General features: G+C 51.8%; 1 protein-coding gene across 1 annotated transcript in view; it reads right to left on the bottom strand.

Moving 5' to 3' along the window:
* The window catches only part of LOC106897965 (src kinase-associated phosphoprotein 1-like), a 154442-nt gene that overhangs the window by 37591 nt on the left and 103571 nt on the right, over positions 1-13280 (bottom strand). The gene's annotated exons all lie outside the window — the stretch shown is intronic.

The raw sequence follows: 13280 nt of genomic DNA, 5'->3' as shown, positions 1-13280 counted from the left end.
GACCACTTCTCTGCAGAGGCTACAAAGTGTTTCAGGAGTGGGAGAAATGTGGGGCCAGAGGCCCACCCCCACGGGTGCAGGAGCAGGCACCAGCTAATTCCCTTCCCCTCCTTATGGCACCCCAACCTTTACTGTGATTTGCATCCCCTGGGTGCTCTGAGGGATGCTCTCAGCCCCAGAGGTGCCACTCCTACACCAGGCTGGCACAGGGGTGGACCCACGTCACTCCCGAGCCTCTGGCTTAATTGACCAAGCGGCATCTTTTGGGCAAAACTTCTAGGAGTTTGGCTGCCGAGCGCCGTGACGGTTCCAATCCCGTCCTCGCCATGTCCTCAAGGACCTCTGGATTTCTGCTCTCGCCCCTTTGGTCTCTGAGTCATGCACACCAGCTGCACAAAATGTCACAGTAGCTGCAGCCAAACACGCCCGGGGGCCACCTCGGTGCCCACGCTGTCACATCAACCCACTGTTCAAAGGGATGGAGCACGGAGGCACGACGGTTCCAGCTAATTCCCCTTCCTCCAGCTTATTCACCAGGCTCAAATGTGCCAAGAGCAGATTCTGCTCCCGGGGACTTCGCAGGGAACACCCAAACCCACTTCAAACCAGAGCACAATTGGCTGTGATTTCCCCAAGCCCTCCGTGGTGGCTGCGCTCTTTTTTTCCATTGAAGCTAATGAGAAGAAAAACAATCAGAAAGAGACAAACAACCCCTCCCGCCGCCTTCAAAGCGAGACAGACTTGGGAAAGGCTGAAAGCTTTTGGAAATCTCGCCCACCACCAAGGTCTGCCACAGCCAAGGGGTCCAGGACGTGGCTGCTGGGGCTGATGGCACTGGTGGCCACTGCTGAGTGGCATTTGTGGGTCTCTTCAAACACAAGCTCCGTATGGGCAAAACCAAGGAGCGTTTTGTAAGCCACGCTTCTTTCGGTCTCTGATGGAAGAATAATGCTCCACAGACTCACAGAATGGTGGGGGATGGAAGGGACCTCTGGAGATCATCAAGTCCAACCTCCTGCCAGAGCAGGGTCACCCAGAGCAGTTGGACAGCAACCCATCCTGGTGCGTTTTGAACATCCCCAGAGAAGGAGACCCCACCACCTCTCTGGGCAGCCTGTTCCAGGGCTCTGCCACCCTCACAGGAAAGAGGTTTTTCCTCATGTTGAGACGGAATTTCCCATGTTCCAGCTTATGCCCGTTGCCCCTTGTCCTGTTTCTGGGAACCACCGAGAAGAATCTGGCCCCATCCTCTTGCCACCTGCCCTTTAGATATAGACAAGCACTGATGAGATCACCATTAAACCTGTATTTAAACCGTTACCTTTTTCCAAGATCAAGAAGATCCTGAAAGCATCTTTGCTTTCTCACATCAGGATCCACATGGGTACAGATTTCCCCCCAAACCCTCTTCCCTTAATCAAAGTTACTGGCCAGACCTACCCCCACAGCACAATCCCCTGTGGGAGGACGGGAGCGAGGTGGCCCCGTGGCTCCAGGGTCCGGCTGGTGGAGGCTGGATACACCAGTCACTGCTGGGCAGGACCTCTGCAGTGCCATGCAGGTCCTGTAGGCCCATTAAGCAGCCAGCAACAGGCATGGAATTATGTCCCAACCAGATGGAGTGATGTCCTGACCAAAGGGAGCAGGAGGAGAAAAGCCACCATGGGAAACGAGCCGCCATCCATCAGATTGGTCCCCCTGGTCCCTGCCTCCTCATCCCCCTGGCTCCAGGTCCCAGCCCATCTCCTCGGAGGCTCCCAGCCCCTCGGACACGGTTCTCTCCACACCTGGGGAACATCACTGAACCTTTCAGCGCCTTGGAAACAGCCAGGGATCATTTATAACGACGGGAACAAAATGAGCAACTATTTCAAAGAAAATGGGGAACTAAACAATTGTCAACATGGATCACATGAAATAGATCTTGTGCCAGACTAATTTTATTGCATTTTTTTGAGCAGGAAAATAAGAAAGTAGATGAAGAAAAGGCAAGGCACGGTAGAGAAGATTGATTTGGGCTTCAGCTTGACTTTTCAGAAGAGGCTAGTAAGCAAAATTCAGGGTGTAGGCATCCACCCCAGGATAACTACTGAGATTGAAAACTGGTCAGCAAGCAGGAGGCAGTTAAAAATCAATGGCAACAAATCATGGAGGGGAAATTATCAACTGAAATATCCCTGTGTTCAGCTTCGGATTCGTTGTCCTCAGGCTCAGGAGCCCTCAGACACATCCCAACCCGAGGAGCCCATCCAAAAACTGCAGCTCAACCCAGAGCTTCCCCCGGGACAGGCGAGGAATTGCTAAATGCTCCCTTGTAGCAGCCAGTACAGACCAGTATTGAAGGCAGGAACCAAGATTAACTGGTCCCAGGCAACGGCGGAGGCTTTTGACAAGTGCTGACAGTCAGGAGCGAACACAAAATCCATGGAAGTGGTTCAGGAGAACCGCAATTCTCACCTGGGGTTGAACGGTGCCTAATTAACTGTGTTGCCCCTGATGTCCTGGTTGGACCACAATTAATGACCGAACACAAACAAATAGGGGCCGTACAGACGGACCTTTGTTGGGCACCGAGTTAGTGTTGGATTCGTTGCTGTTTTTTCCGAGGAGTCCATGACTGTGGTTTTTATGATTGATAAGCAAACAAGAGAAGAGACAGTCAATGGCAAAGAACTGACTGTAGATTGGGCTGGGATTTAGTCCCAGAGGGTAGAAAAAAGCCTTCGACTTTTATTAGTGGGGTTTTTTTTATTTTTCATTCTGCCTGGAAAATTTAACAGCAAGTTTGAAGTTAAACCAACTTTGCCAAGGGAAAAAAGAAAAAAAATTAAAAGAAAATTCAAAGAGGAGGCAGAGCCTTTGGCCCAAAAGTTTCCTTCCAAATCACTAAGTCTATAATTGCAAAATAAAAAACACTAAATCTCAATATCTATTTGCACAGCTCATTAGCCAAGGGCTCACACTCAGCAAAGAGGGAGGAAAAAAAAAAACCCTTCAGCACCAAGTGGATTTGGGGAGTTGCTATGGAAACCGGCCCTTCGCAGCCGCATCTCGCAAATCCCTGCTCAGATGGGTCTGTGTCTCCACCCGTCTGTCTGTCCACCCATCCACAGGCTTCCCCAGGACGCAATTTTTTAAAGTCCTCTAAAAAAAAAAATAATGGCATAATGTATGAAATATATAAATATATAATCTGTGTAACTCATTCCCCTGTTATTTCTCTCCCCCAAACATAACATTATGTCAGACATTCGACCTGCTGTGCTACCGGGACAACATGATTTACAATGTGAAAAGGGAAAACCTAAATCATCACGTAATGAAAACATTAAAGTTAATGCATCACAAGTGAGGAATTTATTACCATTAACTCCAATAAACAGTTATAAACCACCCGTCCTTTCCTGTCCACGCGCAGGGACACAGGCGCGGGGACTTCATTAAGCTCAACTTTCTTTTCTTCTTCACTAGACCGCTCATGTGTGCTCCAACCGGCCACCATTTATTGTTAACTGGACTGGCTCATTTTCCGGGGACTGGCGAAGGTTTGAAGGCCTCATCCATTTCCTTCCACGGGTGGCTCGGCGCAGACAGATGGAATAGGAAAGTTCACGAGACGTGCAGCTCGATGAGTTTATTTAAACGCCGCTGAAATATATGCTTTGACAAAAGCCAACCCTCGCCCTGGCCCTGTACGTCGTTACTCAAAGAGGCTGATGGATAAGTAATAACATATGGGCACGCTGTGCGGTTACACCGGACACCAGCTTACCTCAGGGTGCACTTGGCCAAATATTTGCTTCTCACTGATGTTACACCACCACCTTGGAAACCCAAGCCTGACATCTGAAGCCTTATCGAAAGCCCCCCCGGTGCGGGGAGGACGGCAGGGCTGGCTGGTCCCTGCGTGGGACTGTCTCTCCCCGTCCCCCTTCCCTCCGTAGAGGGTTTCAAGAGAGGTCCTGGGGGGGTTTGGGGGATGGCAGCTGTGGGGATGCAGTAAGAGGCACCACCATCCAGTTAATAACTTCTGCCTCAATCCTGAGATCTTTGCATAAAACCACCACTGGCTTCACCAGGAACCACAGACCTGATCCATTAACTGCGCTGGTGGGTTCGTTACTGCAGGGCTGCCAATGAGGGCTTTAATGAGAAGGTGCTTTTCCCACAGCACACAAATGAGACCTGCTCCCTCGTGTCATAGAATCATAGAATGGGTTGGGTTGGAAGGGACCTTAAAGGTCTTCTAGTTCCAACTCTCTGTCCTGGGCAGGGACACTTCCCACTAGACCAGGTTACTCAAAGTCCAGTCCAACCTGGCCTTGAACACCTCCAGGGATGGGTGTCCCTCAAGCCAGGACCTCACCACAGCTGTATGAGCAAAGAGATGGTCCCTACAATGACCTGTGTCACACACATCCCCTCGTTCAGGGCAGCCTTTAGAGATGCTTCTCCTCTCTTCTGGGGTGGCACTGGAAGAGTGGGGATGGGATGCAGCATTGGAGGGACCCCAAAGCAGCAGAAAGAGCCCGGCCACTGTGTGCTCAAACCAGTTTGGTGCCAACTCTAGAAATCCCTCTTGTCTTTTCTTCCCAAGTGTGTATCTGGAAGGGCTGCAGAAGTGCCACAAAGCTGTGGCACCATCAGAAGGCACCAAGTACAACATGCGTGGGCCCTCCCATGTCCTCCGAGACCAGGGTCCCTCCACATCTTTCATCCATGAACCTTCCAGCCAGCAACAACTGATGCAGACAAGGGAAGCAGAGAACCAGCCAGAGATGGGAACTCCAGAAAGGAAGGGCTCAAGCAGCAAACACAAACTCTCGGTGCCCACAGCAGCACCTCAGGCCACTGCGAGGTCTCCTTGGGCTCCAAGGGAGATACCAGCTTTGAGGGACCAAACCACATCACGTTTTGGCATCCTGCTGTCCCTCCCCACCACGCTCTGCCACCCGGCCTCGTGACACTGTGCCCACGAGCCACTCGCCCCTCGCTGCAGCCACAAATCAGTGCAGGAAAGTTCCCCAAGGACAGAGGTGATTTTAATTTACAGGGTCTTGGCAGGGCTGTGAAAAGACCCAACACCTGTTGGCTAAAGCCCATCTTACGGCTTCGGCCTCTTCTCCCAATAAAAATTCTGTCCCACATAATCGTCAGCCTTGACACAAACGATTCCTATAGATCACTGCGGAAAATCGAGGGGATTTAAGGAGAGAGGAGGGTTAGGAAAAAAGTAAAACAAACGACATGCAATTTTTCAAGCGGAAACAATGGCAATATGAAGATATATAGGTGTCAGCCATTCTGTAGGAGGCAGGAGGCTGTGCTCTTTTACCTCTTACAGTGTCACTCTCATGACCTCTACCATTTGAAATGCTTTGATTCCACCTTGCCCAAGGGATCTCTGAGCGCCGGGGAAGAGATGAGGAATGCCCGTGCCTGACCTCACCTCCACATTGTCTTACGACTGACAGCATAAATCAGTTTTTCCCCTCCGCAGACCCGAGTGTCAAGAACCCATGTGAGAAGGCTGGAAATATTAAATGATTTCCCTGAGGGCTTTCATTGTTACTCGGTTTCTCTCCTGTAACTGTAGAGCTGTGTTTCACATGAAGAACAACTTTCCCTTGAGACCTCAATTTGTGTACAAAATGAACGGGAGGGGGTGGGAGGAGGGATGCTGGAGCCAGCGTCCACCTGGGAGAGGAGCAGGAGGGGCAGGACCACCTCCACAGCCCAAACTTGCTGTGTTCATCCCTTCTGGCCTCCTGCAAACCCAAACCAGGGTGACTCCAGTAAAGAGACCATAGAATGGTTTGAGTTGGAAAAGACCTTAAAGCCCATCCAGCCCCATCCCCTGGGCAGGGACACCTCCCACCAGACCAGGTTGCTCCAAGCCCCATCCAACCTGGCCTTGAACCCCTCCAGGGATGGGGCAGCCACAGCTTCTCTGGGCAGCCCATTCCAATGCTTGATGACCCTTTCGGTGAAGAAAATTTTCCTTATATCCCATCTAAACCTCTCCTGGCCAGCGGTGCCGGGGAGGTTTTGCCAAGGAACCGACCGCCAAGGTGCCTCGACTGGCTTTCAAGATGAGACAAACCAGTGGGTAAATTGCAAATAGCAGTTAGGACTAATTACCTGCAAAATTTGTTTTTAAAGAGTGATGCTGAGTTTGAATGATGGAATAATGATCCCACTTAGCGCTCTGGTGGGGTTTTAGGCTTGGGAAGGCTGTGCAAATCGCAGCTAATGATGTTCTCAGCATCAGGGGCCAGGTAAAGGTGGGCTGCCTGCTTCTAGAGAAATGTTGCCAACAGCTTGGTTAAATATGCCTAAAATAAGTTGATTTTATTCCCTAAGACTTCCTCTTAGCTTCTTAGCTTTCTGTGGGCATGAAAGCCAGGCTAAAATCAGTCAGGGTGGCTCTGCTCACTGAGGTACCCCTTGGTGGTGTCCCCGTCATTCCCCAGCTGGGTAGGATGGGGCAGGATGGGGCAGGCTGGGGGGGGTTCAAGCTGTTCTGCTGCCTTTTGGGTGTGCAGATACCAACCCCTGACTCAGAACTTGATCACCATCAGCCACCCCTCCTGTCCCTGCCAAGCTGCCTGCTCCTGCCTCCAGAGCCTGTCGCCTGCCCCGCTCTTACCCCAGGTCTCTCCTAAAATCTCTGCTGCCTCCAGTACTTGGGACCGAGTATTTGGCTGAGGAAAGGGGCTTCTTTCTGGTACAGGGATGGTACCAGACTGGGCAGTGCCTGGGAGAAATAAATCCCATGGCAGAGGGTAGACCTGGTGCCGAGGGATATGGTTTAGCGGTTACTCGGCAGCGTTTAGGTAAAGGTTGGACTCGATGATCTTAAAGGTCTTTTCCAACCTAAATGGCTCTGTGATTCCTGCCGCTCTGCTGGACCCCACCGGTGACGTCCCTCGGCCATGGGGAGCATCGTGGTGGCCCCAAGGGCACCGACCCCTCTGCAAACACCATGCGCTGCGGGTTAGGACCGGGTCCAACTAAACCAAAGTCAAACCAAATCCCCGAGCTCCCTGGCGTGGCCTAAAGGGCCCAGTTTGATACTGGAAATCACCGTTTCATCTGTGCAACTCCTGCAATGATAAGAAAGGTCTCTGCTGGGGCTGGAGGCAGCGGGTGGGAGGAAGCCGCCCTTCCCGTAGTTATTAAACTCTTACATTTCAAACGAGTAGCCTGGTTCTCCCACTTCCCTTTCATCTCGGCTCAGGTCTATTTTTCCCTTGCTTCCTACTTCTGAGTAATTGTTAGAAAAGTAAAATCAACAGGTCGTAAAATGATAAAAGCACGTTCTCTGGTAAATCCTCCCCTTGGGCTCACTTCTCCTCTCATTTTACACTGATAAAATGCCCCTGCCTTCCCTGGAGCCCTCTTGATTTACATCACATACCTTGGATTACGAAAGAAATGTTGATTTTCTGATATCAACACAACATGAATCTAGACACACCCAGCCTAGCTCTGCTAGTCAAATAAATCAGGAGCAGAGCCAGGAATAGCTTATGTACGAGTAATAGAGCTTCAACTACACCATACTGATACGGCGAGAGCAATCCAACCTCCTTAATGTAGATAGTTATATCCAAATAAAGGTGCTTTATGTCAGTATAAATTATTCTCTTCCCATTTAGGGATGCCTTTCCACAAAATGAATGTGCCAGAGCAGCTGCCAATCTGGATACAGATATATTGTTTAGAAAAAAACAAAACCACCAGCAAACCCTCGCTGAAACGCAATTTGACAGCATTTGATGGCTCCTTCTCCTGGACCCGACACCTTGGGGCCCCCTCTGCCCCATGGGACATGGTGTTGTCCCACTCCCTTCTGTCCAGGTCCAGGGGGGATGTGCAGAAGGGCAAGTTTGGGGCTTTTTTCCCCCAAACCTGCTGCCTTTTCTGACACATCTCCCCCAGGCTGAGCGGGTCAGGACCCCTCTTACGAGGAGGTACCAAGGGCTTCGCGTGACAGGAGGGCAACCAGGAGGAGATGGGATGGGGACATCTTCGGGAGCCACCAGCAGATGGGAGAGACGATCTTCAGAGCTGCCAAATGAATTTCAGACCGTACTTAACCTCAGGATTATTTCTGCATAAACTTGACTCGGCCAAGGCAATCCGTACTGACAGCAGGCTTTGTACCACATGCTTCCCTTCCCTCCTAAGAGCCTTACACTGGTTGTTAGTATCTTGTCTGTCCGCAGCCACAATTAAACACACGTGTAGATGAGGAGTGGGGCCAGGAACCGGGGCCTGATGCAGGACACAAGATTGGTGGAGCTGGAGCCCAACGTGTCCCTGTTCCCTCCACAGCATCCCAGGACCCGGGACTGGGACCGTCAGGACTGAGGAACCCCTCCCTGATAAAGAGTTTTTGACCAGATGCTCTGTCTTTTTGTCTGAGGGTGGGTTTTGTGGTTTTTTGTTGGTTTTTTTTTCCTTTTCTTTTTTAATAAGATGCAAACTCTGCAAAATTGAAAAAGCTTGGGAAATTTCTGAGCGCCTTCTTGTCTCGCTCAGAGAGCGGAAAAAGCTTGGGAAATTTCTGAGCGCCTTCTCGTCTCGCTCAGGCTTTGGGAGCCGGGCAGAATTCCCACCCCGAAGCCCAGCCTGGGATCCATCTGGAGACCTCTTGGCTAATCCCCTCTGCTCTCCCCTGCAATCCCAGGGGGGAAAAACCAGGCACTTTCTCCCCAGTGAGTATCACGAGTGCCCGGGGTGCACAGCCAGAGGCAGGCGATGGGGAAGAATCCCTGCCCCCAAGTCCTCCTTCCCGTTCCCAAAACCAAACTCAACTTCACTGCTCCGGGTGCAGCTCCAGGAGGAGTCGGAGCGAGGGGACGGGGAGCGTCTGGAGCTCATTAAACGATCCCGCTTTGGGCTGGTCTGGGACAAAGATGTTTCCTTTTAGAGCCTCGGGCTCCCGCGGGCAGGAGCCCAAGTGATGAAAGCAGCTTTCTGGGTGGCGGCGGTCCCAGCAGAGACGGAGGAACCCCAGCCCTGGGTGGGTTGATTTAACTCAAAGTGATTTAAATCGTCAATTTTCACGATGATTTACATCATCGAGCACGACGTCTTGATTGGAATCATCCATTTTAATGTTGTTTTGCGTTTGTACTTTTTATTCACTTTCTTAAGGAAAGCTGGTAACCATTAAAACATGTTGATAAAGTTCGCTTTTATGGTAAATTTAACATTTCTCTTAGCTAACCAGCAGAACACACTATTTCTATGCAAAAATATTTCAGTCATTATGTAGCTTAACAAACATTTATTTGGGTACTTAAATTTTGTATTATGTCACAAAATAGTGAAAGATGCGGTTTTTAGGAAGCGATTATTAACTTTTATTCACAGCTAATGTTAAACACTATATGGCTGAGACTGAAATTCAAATAAAAATATACAAAAGCAGCGTTTTGAGTTTTATTGGGAAAATAAATTTACTTTTAACTTGATGGATATATGAGGGGAAAAAAATTTAAATCCTATTTAATTTAAAGCTGATTTATTTAACAAAGGAAGTATTATCATCAGCGATGGGATGGAGTTTAAGGTTCCCGGTTATCACATCCTTCCAGCTGGCAGATCTCATCCTCCCAAACCTTGTCTCCCTCTTCTAAATTTTGACCAAAACAGGAGATTGCCTCTCCCAGCCTCCCAGGTTTTGGCCCTGCACGAGAATGTGAACTGAGCTGCTGCAGGGCATCGAATTAAAGAAAATATTCTCCCCGCACCTCTGGGATGTTAAATCTGGTTTAGGACCTTTCAGAACTCCTGGGACTCTGCAGGGATTTACTTAAGACTTTGGCAGGCAACAAGTTTCGGGGTTTGGTATTTTTTGAGGTCTTGAGTCTTAACAATTCTTTTAAAGCTTCATTTTTCAAGAAAATATCTTTGGACTTTGAAAATACACCCCCCACTGAACTCACTCCTCGATGGCCTTGTGACAAACCCCACCGTGCCTGGCAAGGCTCGGGGTGGCTTCCCGGGGGGACCATCCTGCAGCCACGGCCCCTCGGCACCGGATCCATCTCCAGCTGAGCCAGAGCCCCCCAAACCCCACCACGGGGTGCAAAGATGGAGCATCACCTTCCTCCACCCTCCCCGAGCCGAGGAGCAGAGAGATGGGGCTCACTGCAGCGAGCGTAACCCGGGATTTCACACCTCATTTTTCCCCACCCATCACTCTTTCTCCAGCCACTTCCACCTCCCGACCGCTCTGCTTCGACCCCCTCCGCGGCATTTCCCGCTCCCCCAACTCTTTCCGGGGTCTGGCACCCCGAGGCGAGGCTGACAGGAGTAAATCTGGTGTCTGTGAGTCCTCCCAGGCTCCCACCTCCCGCCGTCCCAGTTTGGCTGGGCACGGAGCCACGCGGGAATTGGGGAAACGGGGACGGCTCCCGGTGAGTCGGGGCTCGCTCCCTCTGAGGAAGAGCGCTCCGCGGAGGAGGATGCTGGAGGCTCCGGTGTTGGGTGATACGGGGCAATTAGATTAAAGTATCTTCCATTAGTGAAGAGTGAGAGTTTGCTAAGTGTGGTATCTGTTAGCCCAGAGTCATAACAAACCCACAGATAAATGAAGTGCCAGTTACCTCCTTCACCAAAAAAAAAAAAAGACCAGCAAAAAAAAACCCCAAGCTGCTTCCTCTCGCAAAGGCTCTGAGCCCCAGAGTCCCCTGCCTAAAACTCAAGTATCAGCGTGGCCCATCCTTGCAAACCCACTTCTAGAAAAGCGGAGTGCTTAGTAAATAATTAAGGATGTGTATTAAAGGGAGACAGCTGGGAAATGAGAAAGGTGGGACAAGTTTTTAGGGAGTGCTGAATGGCAACGGTGGAGCATCGGGGACGGGAAGGGATGGGGTGTTCAGATAACTTTTGTCAGGACACGAGGGAAATCACTGGAAAGGGATGGTTGTCCCCGTGCAAAATTCATTAGTCCACGCCGATTCTCGTCTGTCAATTAATTTGATTGAAATTTATACACCACTTTGCTCATACTGGTCCAGCTCAGCCCCGGCGGTGTCATTCTAAGGCCAGGCTGGACGGGGCTTTGAGCAACCTGGTCTAGTGGGAGGTTGGAACTAGGTGGTCCTTAAGGTCCCTTCCAACTCCAACCATTCTATGGTTCTATGATCCTGCCACCACGGTGAGCCCTGCTCCATCCTCCATCCCCTCCACCCAACCCTCACTGGGGCAGCCCCAGTCCCACCAGTCCAGGGGACCGAGGGACCCCCCAAAACAGCACCCGGGCAGGGCTGGGAGCCCCGAGGGAGCAGCGACACCGTCAGCCCTGCACAGCCTCCCCCTTCGATGGTGCCAAGAGCAGGAGCTGGGTCCAGCCTTGGACTTCACTTATTTTCCCATTTTGGGCTCTTTCAATCACAAAACAGTCCCCAGGGCTCAGCCCTGGCCACTCTGTCAGGCCACAGGGATGCCGGAGGCGCCAAACCCAGGGCAAACCCCTGCCAAGGGGCAAAAAAAGGGAGGAAAACCAATAGCCTTGGACTTCACTTATTTTCCCATTTTGAGCTCTTTCAATCACAAAACAGTCCCCACCAGGGACTCCCACGTCGGGTCACGGGGATGCCGGAGGCGCCAAACCCGGGGCAAAGCCCCGCCAAGGGGCAAAAAAAAAGGGAGGAAAACCAGTGTTTCTCGCACTTTACATCAGTGATGGAGCACGATGAGAGCACGAGGGCTCTGTGTCCAGATGGTCCCGTCCTCTCCTCCAAACCTGCCCCACGGGCAGAGCCGAGCGCGGCAGCATCACCCCCTGCCCCGGGAAGCGTCCGGGCGGGAAGCGGAGATGAAACTTGGCCACTGCTTTTCCTTGTTCCAGATAAGAAAATCATTTGTCACCGTGGGGCGGGGTGGGTGTCGGGGTTGGGGAGGTGGGGTGGGGTGGGCTTTTTATCGGGAAAGTGTCAGTCTGTCCACACGACCTGGAGAACAAATGTGTGTTTTATCACCCGCCCCACAGAACCCGCCGAACACCTGCAGCAGGCGTGTGCCCCCGGCCGCCCGCGCCCCGCCGCCGCGCAGGGAGAAAGTCACCGTGATGGATTTGCCCATCTTAATTAATGTAAACAAACAAAAGAGGAACATCAAATAATGCCCTTGACAGCCTGAAAACGGAGCCGGGAGAGCAGAGAGCGCTTTATAAAAGACGGCCTTTTGATGTGCGGGCCGCAGGATCAAGGTTTGTAAATAGCGGCAGCTCCGTATCGCGGCTTATCCAAATATTTTCATTTCCCATCACAAGCTGAGAGCCAGAGGTTGATGGTTTTGGACTCTTCAACTTTCAGCTTTCACCCTGCAGCCCCGGAGCCAGCAAGCGGAGGAGGGGGCGGCGGGGGGTCACCCGCTCCCCATCCCTCCCGGCTGCACTGGGCTCTCTCTTGGGTCCCCGTGGAAAAGAGCCCAGGGCTGACACGGGGCCACCCAGGAGCCCCCAGTGCCACTGTCCCCTCAGGGCCATCCGCCTGGGGGGACACTGAGCCCCATCCCTCCCATCCTCTTCTTCCTCCAGACACCAAGGGAGGAAGGGATCTGAGGGTGAGGGCGGTTCATGAGCCAAACATGAATCAAGGGTGTCACACCGGGGGGATGAAGCATCCCCCAGTGATGTATAAACAGGATTCGTGTCACTGAGACATGAAGAAATCCTTCCCCTCCGTTGGGCTTCGGGCAGGACCCCAGACCCCAGACCCCAGTGGGGCTCCTCCTGCCCGGCCACCCCTTCTCCTTGTCCCCGCAGTGGGTTCTCTGCAGGGGAAGGACACACGTGCCAGCCCCAAGGCTGCCGTAAGAGCTCTGCTGCCGTGTGGAGCAGCTCAAGGAAAACCCCCCAATTTTGGGGAGAAGAGAGAGAGGGGATTATCGCTGTGAGTGTCAGACAGAGAGCGAAGCCCGTGTTTGATCCTGAGCAGCGACGGCGCTAAAATTAGGGAGAAAAGGAAGGGAGGAAAAAAAGCTTTACACCATAAATATCCCGGGAATTCCCATCTTGACATCAGGGTTACATTTCGGGTCTTTAAAAACACATACGACTGAAATCAAGTGCTTCCATCAGCTTCTCTGGCATATTTACGGTCTCCGGGAAGGGCTCCCAGACAGAAATCCCACTTTGACTTATAAAGGCCCCGGCAAAGGTCAGTGCAGGGATGGCCGGGGGTGAAGCACCTCTCTCCTGCCACCGCAGGGTCGGGGGGGAGCCCAGCCTGGGGGCAGGGGGGGGGCAGCCCACCTCC

This window comes from Calidris pugnax, unplaced genomic scaffold (genome assembly GCF_001431845.1).
Source record: "Calidris pugnax isolate Ruff unplaced genomic scaffold, ASM143184v1 scaffold335, whole genome shotgun sequence".
In the NCBI taxonomy this organism is placed as follows: domain Eukaryota; kingdom Metazoa; phylum Chordata; class Aves; order Charadriiformes; family Scolopacidae; genus Calidris; species Calidris pugnax.
The sequence above is the reverse complement of the archived record's forward strand: the minus strand, read 5'-3'. Positions and strand labels throughout refer to the sequence as shown.